The sequence below is a fragment of the Balaenoptera borealis genome, assembly GCF_965194805.1.
Source record: "Balaenoptera borealis genome assembly, chromosome: 5".
NCBI classification, from domain to species: Eukaryota; Metazoa; Chordata; class Mammalia; order Artiodactyla; family Balaenopteridae; genus Balaenoptera; species Balaenoptera borealis.
This window is the reverse complement of record NC_138862.1, coordinates 65,823,267-65,839,076: the sequence shown is the minus strand read 5'-3', so window position 1 is coordinate 65,839,076 and position 15,810 is coordinate 65,823,267.

Genomic DNA, 15,810 nt, shown 5'->3' with positions numbered 1-15,810 from the left:
GGCTGTTTGCACTCAGGGTTTCTTGTGTTGTTGCATTCAGACAGTGGCTACAGCCAGAATCACCTCAAAGGCTTCTTCATGCATGTGTCTGGGGCCCAGGCTGGGAAGACTCAAACAGTTGAGGGCTGAAACAGCTGGGAATCCTTGGGCAACCCTTGCTCTCTCAAGAGTTTGTTCATTTTGTTGCTGTGTAGTACTCTGTTGTGTGAATATACCACAATCTACTTATCCATTCCACTATTGATAGGCATTTGGGTAGTTTCTAGCTTGGGGCAATTACGAATAGTGCTACTATGAACATTCTTGAACTTATCTTTTGGTACACATATGTACACATTTGGGGGGGTATATACTGGCATTACTGAGGTATTGGGTATGTATATGTTCAACTATAGTAAATACTGCCAAACACTTTTCCTAGGTGATTATACCCATTAATATTCCCACTGTGTATGAGTGTTCTGGTTGCTTCTCATCTTCTCCAATAGTTGGCGTTGTCTTTTATTTTTTTTTTCATTTTAGCCATTTGGGTGTATGTAGCAGCATATCATTGTGGTTCTTTTTTTTTTTAATTTATTTATTTTTGGCTGCATTGGGTCTTAGTTGCTGCATGCGGGCTTTCTCTAGTTGTGGCTAGCGGGGGCTACTCTTCATTGCAGTGTGCGGGCTTCTCATTGCGGTGGCTTCTCTTGTTGCAGAGCATGGGCTCTAGGTGGGCAGGCTTCAGTAGTTGTGGCACACATGCTCAGTAGTTGTGGCTCAAGGGCTCTAGAGCGCAGGCTCAGTAGTTGTGGCACATGGGCTTAGTTACTCTGCAGCATGTGGGATCTTCCCGGACTAGGGCTTGAACCCATGTCCCCTGCATTGGCAGGCAGATTCTTAACCACTGCACCACCAGGGAAGCCCTATCATTGTGGTTTTAATTTTCATTTCCCTGATGAATAATAAGGTTGAGTATCTTTTTGTGTTTTTATTAGCCAAATGGATATCCTCTCTTGTGAAGTGCTATTCTAGTTCTTGTCGATTTCTCTATTTGTTTGTATTCTTTTCTCATTGACTTTAAGGAATTCTTTAAATAGTCAAGTTAAAAGTTCTTTGTTGCTTATATGTATTCAAGTGTATTCTCCCAATTTGTGACTCTTTTTTTTCTCTAAATGGTGTCTTTTGATGAACATAAGTTCTTAATTTCAATATAGTAATTTATCAATCTTCAATCTTTTCCTCCATCACTAGTGCTTTCTGTATCATGCTTAAGAAATCTTTTCCTCCCTTGGAGATATTCTTCTATGTTACCTTCTAGATGTTTCATTGTTTTACATTTCACAGTTAGATCTATAAGCAACCTGGAGTTGATTTTTGTGTATGGTATAAAGTAAGGATCAAATTTCTTATTTACTGGTGGATATCCAATAGACAGGAGTACTTATTGAACGGATTATCCTATCCACACTAGTGTTCAGTGTCCCCTTTGTCATAAATCAAGTATCCATATATCTGTAGGTCTGTATCTGGATCTTCTATTCTGTTCCATTAGTCTATTTTTCTACCTGCTGACAATACAACCTGGCTGTAATTATTGTAGCTTTATAAGTTTTGATATCTGGTGGTCTTCAAACTTCATTCTTCTTCAAGTCTTGGTTATTCTTGGCCCTTCCCTTTGTATTTCCATATAAATTTTAGAAGCAGCTTGTTAATTTCCACAAAAATATAAACTCTGCTGGAATTTTATTAGAATTACGTTCACACTGTGGATTAGGTTGGTAAAGAGTTGATATATTTATAATATTGATTTTTCAATCTATAAACATAATACTTCATTTACTTTGGTTTTTAAATTTTTCTCTCAATAGTGTTCTGTAGTTTTCCATACAGATGTCCTTACACAGATTTTAGCAGATTTATGTCTAGGTATTTGATGAATTTGGTGCTATTGTAGATGCTATTATTTAATTTTTAACTTTCTAATATTTTATTACTGGTATACAGAAATATAGTGGATTTTTGTATCTTCAACTTCCATCCAGAGATCTTGATAAATCCACTTATCAATTCTAATTACTAATCCATGGAGTCTTCAGAATTTTCCATAGATACATTTATGTCATCTCTAAATAATGCTTTATTTCTTCCTTCTTGACCTATACTTTCTCCCTGCACCCTCTTCCCACTCTTCCTCCTCCTCCTTCTTTTGGTGACTTGTTGCACTGGGTAGGACCTCAAGTACAAGGATGAATATCAGGGATGGTGAGGACATCCTTCTGTCATACCTGACCATAAGGAAAATGTTTTCAATATTTCACCATTAAGTATGACATGTGCCATTAGGTTTTTATAATATCCTATCAGATTAAAGAAGTTCTATTTCTAATTTGCTAAAAGGGTTTTTTAAATCATGACTGAGTACGGAATTTTATCAAATGATTTTTCTGCACTAATTGAGTTTACTTTTCTGCTTTATTCTGTTAATGAACTACATTAATAGATATGTGAATGTTAAAACAAACTTGCACCCCTGGAACAAATCCAATCTTATTATGATGTATTTTCCTCTTTATGTATTTATGAACTTGGTTTGTAAATATTTTGTTTAGGAGTTTTGAATCTATGTACCTTGTCATATCATTGTCAGGTTTTAATATCAAGGTTATGCTGACTTTGTGAAAGGAGTTGGGAAGTTTCTCTCTCTCTCTTTTCCCCTGTCCTATGAAAGAGATCTTTAAACCAAAAAAGTTTTATAACTCTTCATTCTCATTCCACTCAGTTGCCCAGGCCCAAAACCTTGGAGTCTTTACATCAGTCTTGTTAGTTCTACCTTCAAAATATACCCCCAATTCAACTCACCATGTCCATTGCCACCACTAATTTCAAGCCCCCATTATTTCATAGCTAGATTAACTTTAATAGATTTATAACTGACTCTTGATTTCTCCTGTCCCTCCTCCCCATAATCTATTCTACACAAAGTGGTCATTTCAAAATGTGTATGACGTCTTCACTCTCTTGCTCAAAATTTCAAATGACTTCCTATTCCACTTAGAATAAAATCCAAATTTCTTACCATGTGATATTAGTCAGAATCAGCTTATTATGACTTAATGGCACACAGATTTATTGCTCTTAAAGTCTACTGAGTATCTGTGTGACTCATCAGGGCAACTGTCTTCATGTTGCAACTCAATGATTCAACCTGCTTTGACCTTCTGGCTTTGTCACCTTAAGAAAGAAACAGCTTGACGTTCCTGTGCTGGCTCTTTGATGCTTTGGCCCAGAAGTGACACGAATCCCTTCTACTAGTCACATGGACCTACTTAATAATCAGTTCTGTGTTCTGTTGATTAAAGGGACTGCGCAATGTGGGAGAGTAAAAGGAATGCTGACGAATGCTACTCTTTTAGCTACTTATGACCCACAAGACCCCACCTGCCTGTCTCTCCAGCCGTACACCATTCTGCTCTTATTCTCACTCATCGTGTTTCAGCCACACTAGACTTCTGCGTGCTCCTCACACACACCCAGCTCCTTTCTATACCAGAGCTTTTGCAGTTTTTCTTTCTCTCTGCAATGCTTTTCAATCATACCTTCTCCTGGCTGACTTCTTCTGGTCACTCAGTTCTCAGCTCAATGTCACCAACCCAGCTAAGACACCCACCTCACCTCACCACCACCGTCTGTCCTCTTGCCCTGTCTTCAGGGCTGCCCTGTGTTCTCTTTCCTCACCTTTTAGGATTCCGATTATGTGCTTTGTAGAACTTTGCAGTGTGTTCTATATTGCTCTTCTGTTCTTTTCTCATTTTTTTCCCCAAAGTTATACTATGTATTTATTTTCTTTCTTGTTGGAATTCTGTCTCTTCCATGTACATTTCACAATAGAAGCCCTTTGTCAGTCTTGACAAATGCTACAGCTCTCTTGTCAATCCTTGAGGGCTGTTGTAGGGAGTGAATGAAGCAATAAACAACAAAAAAGCTCCTTGTACGTTGTAAACTGAGACTCAAAAATGTTACCTGGGGTGTGGGGCCACCCCCCAAGCTGGAGGACGGCCCAGGCAGGGCTGTTGTTACACACATGTGGTATATAACAGAGGTTCCTCAGGATGGGAACCGCTTTTAATGTGTGTGTGTTTGTTTTTAAAAGGATCAGACCTTATCGCTTTTACGTGGAATCTAAAAAAATGGTACAAATGAACTTATTTACAAAACAGAAATAGAGTCACAGATGTAGAAAACAAACTTATGGTTACCAGAGGGGAAATAGTGGGGAGGGACAGATTGGTAGTTTGGGATTGACATGTATATACTACGATATTTAAAATAGTTAACCAACAAGGACCTACTGTATAGCACAGGGAACTCACTCAACATTCTGTAATGGCCTATAAGGGAAAAGAATCTAAAAAAGAGTGGATATATGTATATGTATAATAACTGATTAACTTTGCTGTACAGCAGAAACTAACACAAAATTTTAAATTAACTATACACCAATAAAAATTTTTTAAAAATAAAAATTATGGATTGAAATCCTAAAAAAGAAAGAACTTGAGAAGTCATTTAGCCCGTTATCCTTCCTCCCAGGCAGGATAGCATTTAAGCTAACTTTGGAAAGTGATTTGTATTCCTTTCTTTAAAAAATAAAAATATCAGCAAGGACTGCCACAAAAATAAATAAATAAACAAATAAATAAATAAATGGATCAGACCTTAACGTGGTAGAAGTTGTGCTTTTATTATCTAATGTCATACGTAATGGCATAAGACATTTGGATTCCAATAAGGGTTATAGATAAATTTGTAGATTTAAAAAATTTACCACAATGGTATCTTTACCTATCTGAAACAGAGCATTACATATATGTACAAAGCATTGTTTTTATTCAGTCTCCATAATATTGTTGACATTATATGGATTTGTGAACCTCTTACAAAATCCCATGCTAGAGGTCCACACATGTGAAAATAAAATCTTTGGGTTACAACTTCATGTATTCTGGAATAAAGCCTGACATATAGTCAGATTTGCTCTAAGGAGAGGACAATAAATATTCTTTTATCTCATGAATACTTACTAAATATCCACTGCTGTCAAACACTATTCTGGACACCACATGCTTTGCTGGGTGAATCACTCATGGTCTCTGCCCTGAAGGAGCTCCAGATCTAGAAAAGAAGATACATGAATTATAGGCACTCTCCCACATCTCCACCAAGGCCTTATTAAGTCAAGCTCCCTGGGCCTGACTCCTCTGAAGATTAACAGGCTTCTTGCGGCTCATAACCAGTTTAAGATGAAGCTGGATCCCTGACACATATACAGATAAGCACTACTCCAGTCCATTGTGGAAAGCCTTACATGAGTAGTTGAAACCACTACAAGAGCTACAGAAGTTCAGCAGGTGTCACTTCCCATTTCTGGGATCAGGAGGGGTTCGTGAAGGAGCTGACTTTGAGCTGTGCCTTAAAATACAGAGAAAGGTAGGCAAAGCAGAAACAAATTCAGGTAAAAGATGCATGTGAGTCTGTGAGCTGGAGGTACAAGTAAGGCATGCTTGCAGAAGAGAAGCAACAGCTCTCAGTGACCAGCTGTGGAATCTGAGCTCCAGTCACAACGCAGTGGGACGTGAACCGGGAAGTGGTGCTCTCAAAGAAGCACGGAGGGAGACTGTGTTCAGTGCACACCACAGCGCCTGGCAGAGCGTAGCTGTTTCCCAAATATTCAAGTTCTGAGGGACTTGAGTAGAGAGAACAAAGCCAGGAGAATAATCAAGGCCGTTGAAATGGTCAGTGGGTTGTGAGATACTGTTATCGAATGCAAGTCTGTGTGTCCGACACACAGTGAGGCCAAACAATACCAAAACGTCGGAGTTTGGAGCAGAGAAAAGTTTATTGCAGGGCCATGCAAGGAGATGGGTGACTCATGCCTTAAAAATCCAGAACTCCATGAAAGCTTTCAGCCAAGCCCTTTTATAGGAAAGGTGAGGGAGGAGCATGGTTAGTTGTTGCAAACTTCTTGGTGTCAGATCCTTTGTTCTTGAGGTCAGGTCACGATGTTCCTGTAAACCTCCACCAAAACAAATGTTATTCTCTGTTCTGACGAGAAAGGGCAAGGTCCCAAGGCTCAACCTTCACCCTCCAAGGTCCAGGTCCTGGCTAAGAGGAGCGGGTCCCTGCGGGGGCTGGCTACCCTCCCTGGGAGCATTCATCCAGCACCCAGGCTGGGTCCACCCGCCAGTGCCCAGGCCCGGCCCACGAGGCAGATCTCAGCTGGTGGCGCCCTCAGGACCAGGTCCCCAGACCCTGCCCAGCCGTCACCACTGAGGACACCCGCCAGGCCCAGCTGGCCCTCAGGCTTTTCATTTACACTGGAGAGACTCATTTGTGTAGGATCAGGAGTACATGTTGTGTCGAATACCAATCAGGCGAATTCCCAGCTCACATTCGCCCTTCTTTGAGAACAGCCCACCACAGAGGCGGACCTGAAGCAACGACGTGCGACGTCCTTGCAGCCTAACCCTGACCTCTGGCCGCCTCCTAGGGGCAGACAACCGGTCTCGGCTGTACCAATTTTTGAAACTTGAATGGAGAGACTGAAGCTGGTTGAAGCTGTTACCTTAATGGCAGTGTCCATACACCCCAGTTGCTGAGGCCTCCATGGACTGCGGCCCCATTAGGTCGCAGAGCTGGGTCCTGGGCCCGGCCAGTGGTCGGCCGTGGCGAGCGCTCTGGAGCTCTGCGGGACACAGCCCTCAGCCCGTCCCCGGGCCCCCCAGCTCACCCACCGGCCCCTCGGCCAAGGGCCCTGGAAGGCCCCAGGGAGAGGGCCGGGATCCGCCTCTCACCGCACTCTCTGCCACGAGAGCCCTGCGAGGCTGACTGCTGGCGGCGCGGAACCTCTAACTACTGCGCTAACGTCTCGCGATAAGAGCCCTGCGAGGCTGACTGCTGGCGGAGCGGGACCTCTAACTACTGCGCTAACGTCTCGCGATAACAGTCTCCGGCTAAGAGCTGCGCTCCTGCTCCGCCCCTGCCAGAGGCCAGAACATGTGATGGCAAAGGGAAGAGAGAGGCAGTCACCTGTGCGGGACCCTGGGGGAACTGCCTGGGAGGGGAGTCGAGTCCACATTAGAGGCTCTGTGCCTTCTTCCCTGTATGTTCTGGACACCCTGGTTTCCTGTAGACGCCTCCGCAAATCCTGATGACTGAAGAAGTGTGAGCAATGCCCTCAGCAGTTTCACTTTTAATCGTCATTGAATTTATACACTGACTCCTACTCAGAAATTCCCTGGAGGTCATGGGATTTTATTTCACTTTTGGTTCACTTATCTGACGTGAGGCTTCCCAGGAGTCCTCCTCTGCACAGCACATGATTGCAATTGCCAACTGCTCAATGGCCTGGAATTGCCCTCTGCCCCTCCCATCAGCCCTGAACCCTATTCGTCCCTCAAGGCTAGTGTCAACGTCCCCTCCCTTCCCACACTCTCGCCATTTCCCTCCAGCTCTGTCAGTATCACCAGTCCCCGCAGGACCCTAGATCCTCTGGGGCCACCTCGCCCAGCCCTCCTCTCCCCCTAGACTCCCTCTGGAGGCACCAGAGGGCTGGGCGGACTCTGACTTGTGGCCCTGGTCCCGGCACCTCACACGGTGCTACAGGTCTGGCGTTTAGGTGGTAACAGAGCTTTGCTAAACTCAGTTGCTACCCATTTCAATTTGGGTCAGATTAACACGTGGGATTTTAGAGACCTCTAGTTCTGCTTTGCAGTTTTCTTTGGCTTCTGTTCACTATTCAAGCCAGAACTCTTTCTCTTTGACTCATGTGTGACTGAGGAAGGAGGTCCTTTCTGTCTGGTGTCTCCAGGCTCAGGCCTGGTATCCCCCATCTCCTGCCCCTGGACAGCTTGGCCTTCATGCCTGCTCCTTCCTGAAGTGTCTGAGAGGAAAACACTGGCGACTCCTTCTCCTTTCTCCGATTTGGTTTCTTCTCTTTTCCCTGTTTCTTGCAATTGTTACTGAGGACAAATCCGTGTGCCCGAGGCACAGTGAGCCCAAACAATACCAAAACATCAGGAGTTTGGAACAGAGAAAGGTTTATGGCAAGGCCGTGCAAGGAAACACGTGGCTCATGCCTTAAATAACCCGAACTCTCTGAAAGCTTTCAGCAAAGCCCTTTTATAGGAAAGGTGAGGGAGGAGCGTGGTTAGTTGTTGCAAACTTCTTGGTGTCAGATCCTTTGTTCTTGAGGTCAGGTCACAGTCAGGTCACAATGTTCCTGTAAACCTCCACCAAAACAAATGTTATTCTCTGTTCTGACGAGAAAGGGCAAGGTCCCAAGGCTCAACCTTCACCCTCCGAGGTCCAGGTCCTGGCTAAGAGGAGGGGGTCCCTGCGGGGGCCGGCTACCCTGCCCAGGAGCATTCATCCAGCACCCAGGCTGGTCCTCCCACCAGTGCCTAGGCCCGGCCCAAGAGGCAGATCTCAGCTGGTGGCACCCCCAGGGCCAGGTCCCCAGACCCCGCCCAGCCATCATCACTGAGGAAACCAGGTGCCCAGGACCCAACCCGTCCTCAGGCTCCTCAGGCCGCCCAAACGGTGGTTAGGAGGCCAGGCCCCACAGGCTGCAACCCATGCAGACTGCGGCTGTCATTAGGTCACAGAGGCGGGGATGGGGGAGAGGTTCACCGCCACGTCGAGGCCTGGGCCGGGCCAGTGGATGGCCATGGCGAGGGCTCTGGCGCCCTGCAGGACACACGCCCCAGCCTGTTCCCTGGGCCCCCCAGATCACCTGCCCAAGGCCGGGTGAGCTGGAGGGCCCCGGGGAGAAGGCCGGGATCCGCCTCTCACCTCACTCTCCTTTGGAGGACCACTACTCTGCCCACCGTTGGCCGAGCGGGGCCACTAACGGTGGCTCATTGACAGTTGTTCGTTGGGGGAGGGGCCCACTGCGGCGCCAAGCAATGGCCGAGCGGGACTTCCAACTGCCGCTCTAACCATCCGGCGTTAGTGGTCTCCCGGTAACCGTTGCCTGGTAACGGGTTGCATGGTAACAGAGCGCTGCAACAGCCGCGTGCTAAGGGCTGCGCCCTGCCCCACTCTATCACATAACCCGATTCCTCGTTATTCACGGCTCCCCTTATGTTTCTTTCCTTTTCCCCCTTCCAATAACTCCTAAATGATTTTAACATCTGTTTTCTTTGTCACAAACATAAGCATATTTTTAAAAAACTCTCACGTTTATACTGTGTTACTTTAACCTAGTAAACCCCACTTTAATGCAACTAAATATATATATATTTGAGAAGGCCTTCATTTTGTGGGTGTGTGGGCGTGTGATTCCACCTTCCAGCCTGGGATCCGCAGGCCAAGCTAAAGAAGCGCCTCTGGCGGGGTCGCAGACATCAGAGCTGCCAAGGGATGGTTTAGCCCTGGAGACCCTGAGATCCAGAGAGGAGTCATGGAAACCCTACCCCTTTTCCCTAAGTGGTCAGAGTTCATCATCCCCCTCCCTGCTTCCACTATGTCTGATGCATACTTCTTTGTTTGCAACGATCCCATTGAAATTATTTGTTTAGAGCAGTGATTCTCAACCCTGGCTGCATATTAAAATAAACTGGGAAGTTTTTAAAAAATACCAATGCCTTACATAAAACAAGACAGCCACAAGAGTTGATAGTTGTTGAAGCTGGATAATGGGTACATGGAGATTCATTATGCTATATTTCTAATTTTGTATGTGTTTGAAATGTCCCATGATAAAAAGTTTAAAACTAAATATATAATATATATATTATATAAATATATAAAATAATATAAAACTGGGCCTATAGCAAACCAGTTAAAATTGAATTTCTGGGGCCCCTAGGCTTAGAATCTGTAGTTGTAAAAGTTTCCCAGGGATTCTGAGGGTTGAGAGGGGGACATGGGGACATGAAGAGGACTGAAGCGATTATAGTAGCTGCCTCTGGACTGTGAGCTTTTGATGAAATGTCAGATGACTGCCCCTAAAGTATTACTCCTGATTTGGATAAATGATCAAACATTCCAAGAATGGTGACTAAAGATAACTCATTTATCACACTGTCTAGCTGAAGTATTTTAAAGTAAATTATAAGACCACCAACACTGGCACATGATGGCTCACTAATGTGTGAGCTTCTGAAGAGAACAGTCCTTTCTGTTTTATTTGTATTTTCATTCTTGGCATGTAGCACATGGCCAGACACTTTGTCATTACCAGTAAATGTTTGTTAAATTAAGTTTTCTTTAAAAAGGAGATGGGGGTGACACAAGTAGACATTGGGTTAGGATGCCCTATCAACATAATGTTAAGAATATGAAACTCTGGAGCTGGACTGCCTGGGTTCGAATTTCAGCTCTGCCACTTAGCCTTGTGTCATTCACAATCCAGTAACTGAACTGCTCTGCACCTCAGCTTGTTCATATGTAAAATGACAATAAAAAAGAACCTATCTCATATGTTTGTTGTAAGAGTTCTCTCTCTCTCTCTCTCTCTCTCTCTCTCTCTCTCTATATATATATATATATATACTTAAAACCATGCCTGGCACATAGTAAGCATTCAGTAGGTTGTATTGTTAAGAAGACTGCCCTCAGAACGGTGCCTGGTACACAGTACATCACTGGCTTATAGTAAAGGTTTGCTGAATGAATGAATGAACATTCTGCTTTTGTGATTACTTGCCTCCAGTTTTATTTCATTGTATTCTCCAGATAAGGAATATAGCAGAGGGTAACTTCTGAATGGAAGGTTAGGTTGAGAGTCAAAGGGAGTGATCTCGAGGTTGGGGTGGATTCAGTTTCAAGCCCAAAGCAGGAGGGCTGAGTGAACACTGGGAGTTTTAAAGTTGAGAGTCCTGGTGACTGCAAGAGAGAAGGGGCATTTTTAGTTGAGTCAGTCTGACCCCGGTGCCATGAAGAGGGGTGCCCACATATTGAGCTGACCTTCCCAGGATATAAACCTAGATTTCTTTCCACCTCTCCACCATCCAGCTCTGTCTAAAATAAGAATCTGTACTGGCTTAGGCCTGGATTGATGTTAGAGATCCAGAGCTTCAAGGCAGCAGCAGGAATTTACTTCCAGATAAACACTGTCCTTTGTTTATCTTCAAAACGTTATTAAAGCTCACACTTATGTGCAATGAAGGTCATGTAGAGTTACTAAAACCCAACAGAAGTGCAGCCCAGGTTTGGAAGTGCAATATAAATAAGAGAGGGGTTATGTTTTCCTCTATTGGCTGACGACCTTGGGCAATTCCCCTAATCTTTCTGGGCCTTGGTTTCCTCCTCTGACACTCTGTGGCTTGATGACTAATATAAAAGGTTATTTAAAGAACACAATAATAATAATTATAGTGGATCAACCCAGCAGGGGCTAAAGATTTCTTCTGGTAAAGAGTAAGAAAGAAATCAAGGAAAAAAGATAAGGATTTAGCCACAGCGAAAGTTCCTGAATTCTAGGTTAAGAAGTTAATGAAGCCCTTAAGCTAAAGACATCAGTGAAAATTTTGGAGCAGGAGAATGATAAGTTTAAAGAGTTTATAGAAGGAATTATCTGCGCAGGTAAATAGAATGGACTAGAGGAGAAAGAAGCTGGAGGAAAAGAGACGAGTTCGAGGTTGGTACCGGATCCAGGGTCTTACCACATGTCTGAGGGAATAGGCAGGAAGGGACACATATCAGGCAAATTTTGAAGAAAGTGACAGTGTCTGAGTGTAAATCAAGTATTAGGAGGAAGGAGGGAAATGAGCTTTTTTTTTTGACCACTGTGATGTTCTGAGTCAAAGATGACTTAGGCTTCAAGCCTGGATGGCGGATGATGGTGGAGGCTATTACAGTATGGAGAGGAGGAACAACTTTAAGGGAGATGTTGATTTGATTTTGCATGGATTGAGTTTGGGCTGCTGTCAAGACACTGAATGGCCACATAAATCAAACAGTATGGTTTCATAAATGAGAGGGTGAATCCTGAGGATCAGGGAGGATTTCAGGGCCTTCAAAGGGGCATGGAAGGACTCAGGCATGGCAATAGTCCTATCACCTCAAAGCTCTCCTCTAAGGGGAAGGAGCCACCTCTTCTGGGGTAGAGGCAGGGCTATGATTGGTCACCCCTGGGCCTGGGTGTGCTCAAGAGTGAGGTCAGAGGTGTGTTTAAGGCTGGGGAAAGCAGTATGTCACTTTCAGAATGTCACTTAGGACCACTCAAAAGGAGATCAAGGACTGGATGAGAATGCAGCAATTTGGGAAGATTTATGTTTCAGTATAATTTCCTTTACATGTACAACCAGAGCTTCCTCCTGTAGAGATTTTAAAGGTTAAAGTGTAACAATGGCAGGTGAAATTTTACAACAAGTTGCATAAATGAAGGCCATTCCTGAAACTTATGAAAAGACACCAACCTTTAGAGTTAAGCCACCCTGTGCCTGATCTTCTCTCGTTGCCTTTTTTTTTTTTTTTTAATGTATTTATTATTTATTTATTTATGTCTGTGTTGGTCTTCGTTTCTGTGCGAGGACTTTCTCTATTTGCAGCAAGTGGGGGCCACTCTTCATCGCAGTGCGCGGGCCTCTCATTATCGCGGCCTCTCTTGTTGAGGAGCACAGGCTCCAGATGCGCAGGCTCAGCAATTGTGGTTCACGGGCCCAGTTGCTCCGCGGTATGTGGGATCCCCCCAGACCAGGGCTCGAACCCGTGTCCCCTGCATTGGCAGGCAGACTCTCAGCCACTGCGCCACCAGGGAAGCCCCCTTCTCTCGTTGCCTTTGTCTACATAATTAGAGTATTGTCTTTAATTCAATTCAAGGAGCTTTTATTGCATGCTTACAACGCGGAAGACACAGAGAATGAGAAAACATAGTCCTTGCCTTTAAGGACCTTACAATCCCATCATAGAAACCTGACCAACATGGAATAAGCTATTAACTGCCATAGCGAGGCTGCACGGGTACCAACTGCAATGACATGTGGGTGGCAGGCTTCCCGGGGGAGGTAGAACTGGAAGTGGACCCAGAATGACTGGCAGAATCTGAACAGAGGTGGTGGGGGCAGCAGGTGCAAAGGCTTGGAGATGGCATTGTCCACAGTATTTGTTAGAGGATCCTGGCTTAAGCACATTGAGGGAAATGGCAGGTAACTTTAGTTAGATTGAATGGGGCCAGACTGAGGAGATCTCTCTTTAGATATGTTGGTTAAGACATCTAAATACTAGAAACCAACCTCAGCAAGTTTACATGTATAACTATAATGTGGAGGTTAGAGCCCAGATGATGGAGTCAGATGGCTTGGTGTGAATCCTGATTTCACTCATTGCTAGTTGTCTAACCATGGGGAAGTTGTTTAATTTTCCTGTCCCTCAGTTTTCTTATATGTAAAATGAAGTAATACACAGAATTGTTGGGAAGATTACGTAAGATAATTTATATAAAGAGATTAGAATGCTACCTGACACATACTAAATGCTCAGGAAGTTTTAGCTTTTCACTTTCTCTTACATAGCATTCTGTATTGACTGAAAAATTTTAAATTAGTTGAACCTTATAATCATAAAAAAATAGGCTTTATTTTAAAAAGTTCAGCATAGTTCATCCATAGGGAGTTTCACTGCTCTGAAGACTACTCTGTCTGAATGAAAGTCATTTCAAAAAGGTAGTAAAATCTCAGGCCCCTATACTTCTGAAGGAGAGCGCATCATTCCAATTTCACAGATGCGTAACTGGTCGGCCAACTTGGAAAGTGTTGAACAGCACATAGTAACTCCATAGGAGAAATTTGGTGATTCGGGCTACTTATCTTAGGGAAGGAATTACTTGAATAAGTAATCGCAAGGAGACTATTTCTTTCAACCATTGTCAGAGTGTATGTGAATTCGTATGACATTTTCGGATAGTAATCCAGCACTGCTAACCTTTTGATATATCTGCTGACCTAGCTATTCTCACCAAAGAAATCTATCATATAGAAATGAAGGCACCAGTATGAGAATAGATGTACAAAAATACTTATTGCAGCATCATTTGTAGTTGAAGAAAACTAGAAGCAACCTTAATATTCATCACCAAGAAAACAGTTGGCTAAATTATGAAATGCCCATGCTGTGGAATGTATACATCCAGGGAATAAATTAAGTCTATGTGTAGCCCAGAAGGGATATTCATGATATATTGTGAATAACAATGGAAAATTTCAGAATGATGTGTGTACTATGATTTCACTTTTGTTAAAAAACAAAACAAAACAAAAAACAACAACAATCATGTGTGTATATATTTGTATTAATGTGGAGAGATGTGTAGGACATACACCTAGCTATTAACATTTATTACCTCAGGGCCACGAAAACTATGTGTCTACAGTCTGACTTGTTAAAATGCACATGTATTGCTTTTGTAATTAAAAATATATATATATAGTAAGGTGGGGTGGATTTTGGAGGGAAATTAACATGAAGACCAAGATTGAAATCACTCAACTGCTTTAAATCAATCCTGGTACTCAGACCCTGAATTATAATCTTGTTTTAGGAAGACTTTGTGGGGTAACTGGGGTCTTTATTCAGTCATCACTAGATAATCCCAAAGAGAAGAGGTAGAAAACGGTGGATGAATATATTTGCTACAGTGGTCAGAAAGCAGAGACTCTTAAAATTAGAGATCAGGAAGTTTGATGTTGATTCCCAGCAAAGTCCAGGAACAAATCACTAAAAAGTTTGCTTGCATGTATTTAGGAAATAAAGTAGCAATTTTTAGGAGTCTGCATTTCTGGGAATTAAGTCATGCTAAAGTTAAATTAATCATATTTTAATCAGGGGATTGTTGTAAATATAAAGAATTGAAAGTTTTCTCATAATATGTAAGTAGCCAAGATAAACATGAGTTAGAAATATACGTGAAGGTTCAGAGTATTGACTGATCTTAAAGATGTTTCTAGAGGTAGGTGTCTACCCTTGACCTTCTCCTTTCAAGTTCTTAGCTATAGTTATGAAAAAGGAGTCTACAAAATATGTCATATATCTGCATATAGATAATAGATATAAATGACATAAAGTTTGGAGGGAGAGCTAAGTATTCTTAAGGATAAGATTAGCATGTGAAAAATTCCCGACAGGTTGGAGAGACTACAATAATAATATGTGAAGGAACTGGGTTACATGGAAAGTTCATTCAGGTTCAAAAAGTCAACTCCACAAGAAAGCAAGCAAGCTGGATCAATAAGAATACAGACCTTTAAAAGCTGAAGTATTGTGGGTAACCCTAAAGCGACTCTTGGGTGAAGCAATGGAGGATTACAACAAAGAACAAATGCACGTGTGCCTCTGGTGTACCCTGGGGGAGAAGGCCTGGTATACGGAGCCCGGTCCTGGGACCGCAGTACAAACTGAACACACTCAGAGTAGAGTGACCAGAGAGAGGAAGCCTCTGGAATTCATGTGTGCAGTGCCACGTAAGGGCAGGGGTTGACTCTTGAATTACTTGCGTGGTAGTCTCTGTTCAAGAAAAGTTCTTTGCAGGGGTTGGGAGCGACAAGGGTGTGGAGGGGAAACCCTTGCTCTGCCTTTGCCCTGCCATCAAGCAAGTTCTGTTACCGCTCCCTTTTTCCTAACCTCACACACATTCCACCTACGTAAAGCCAGGTTTTCTAGAGTGTGGGCAGTGTACCCCTGGGCAAGACAGTTTAAGGTAGCACATAGACCCAGCCTTAAATAACATCAAATCTCATGGTGAAATTGCTAGTCCGGCTCTAAATTTCTTTCAGTCCACTGATTACATATATAGAAGAAAGTCTCTGTTTGGTGTTGTTAAGTTTTTGA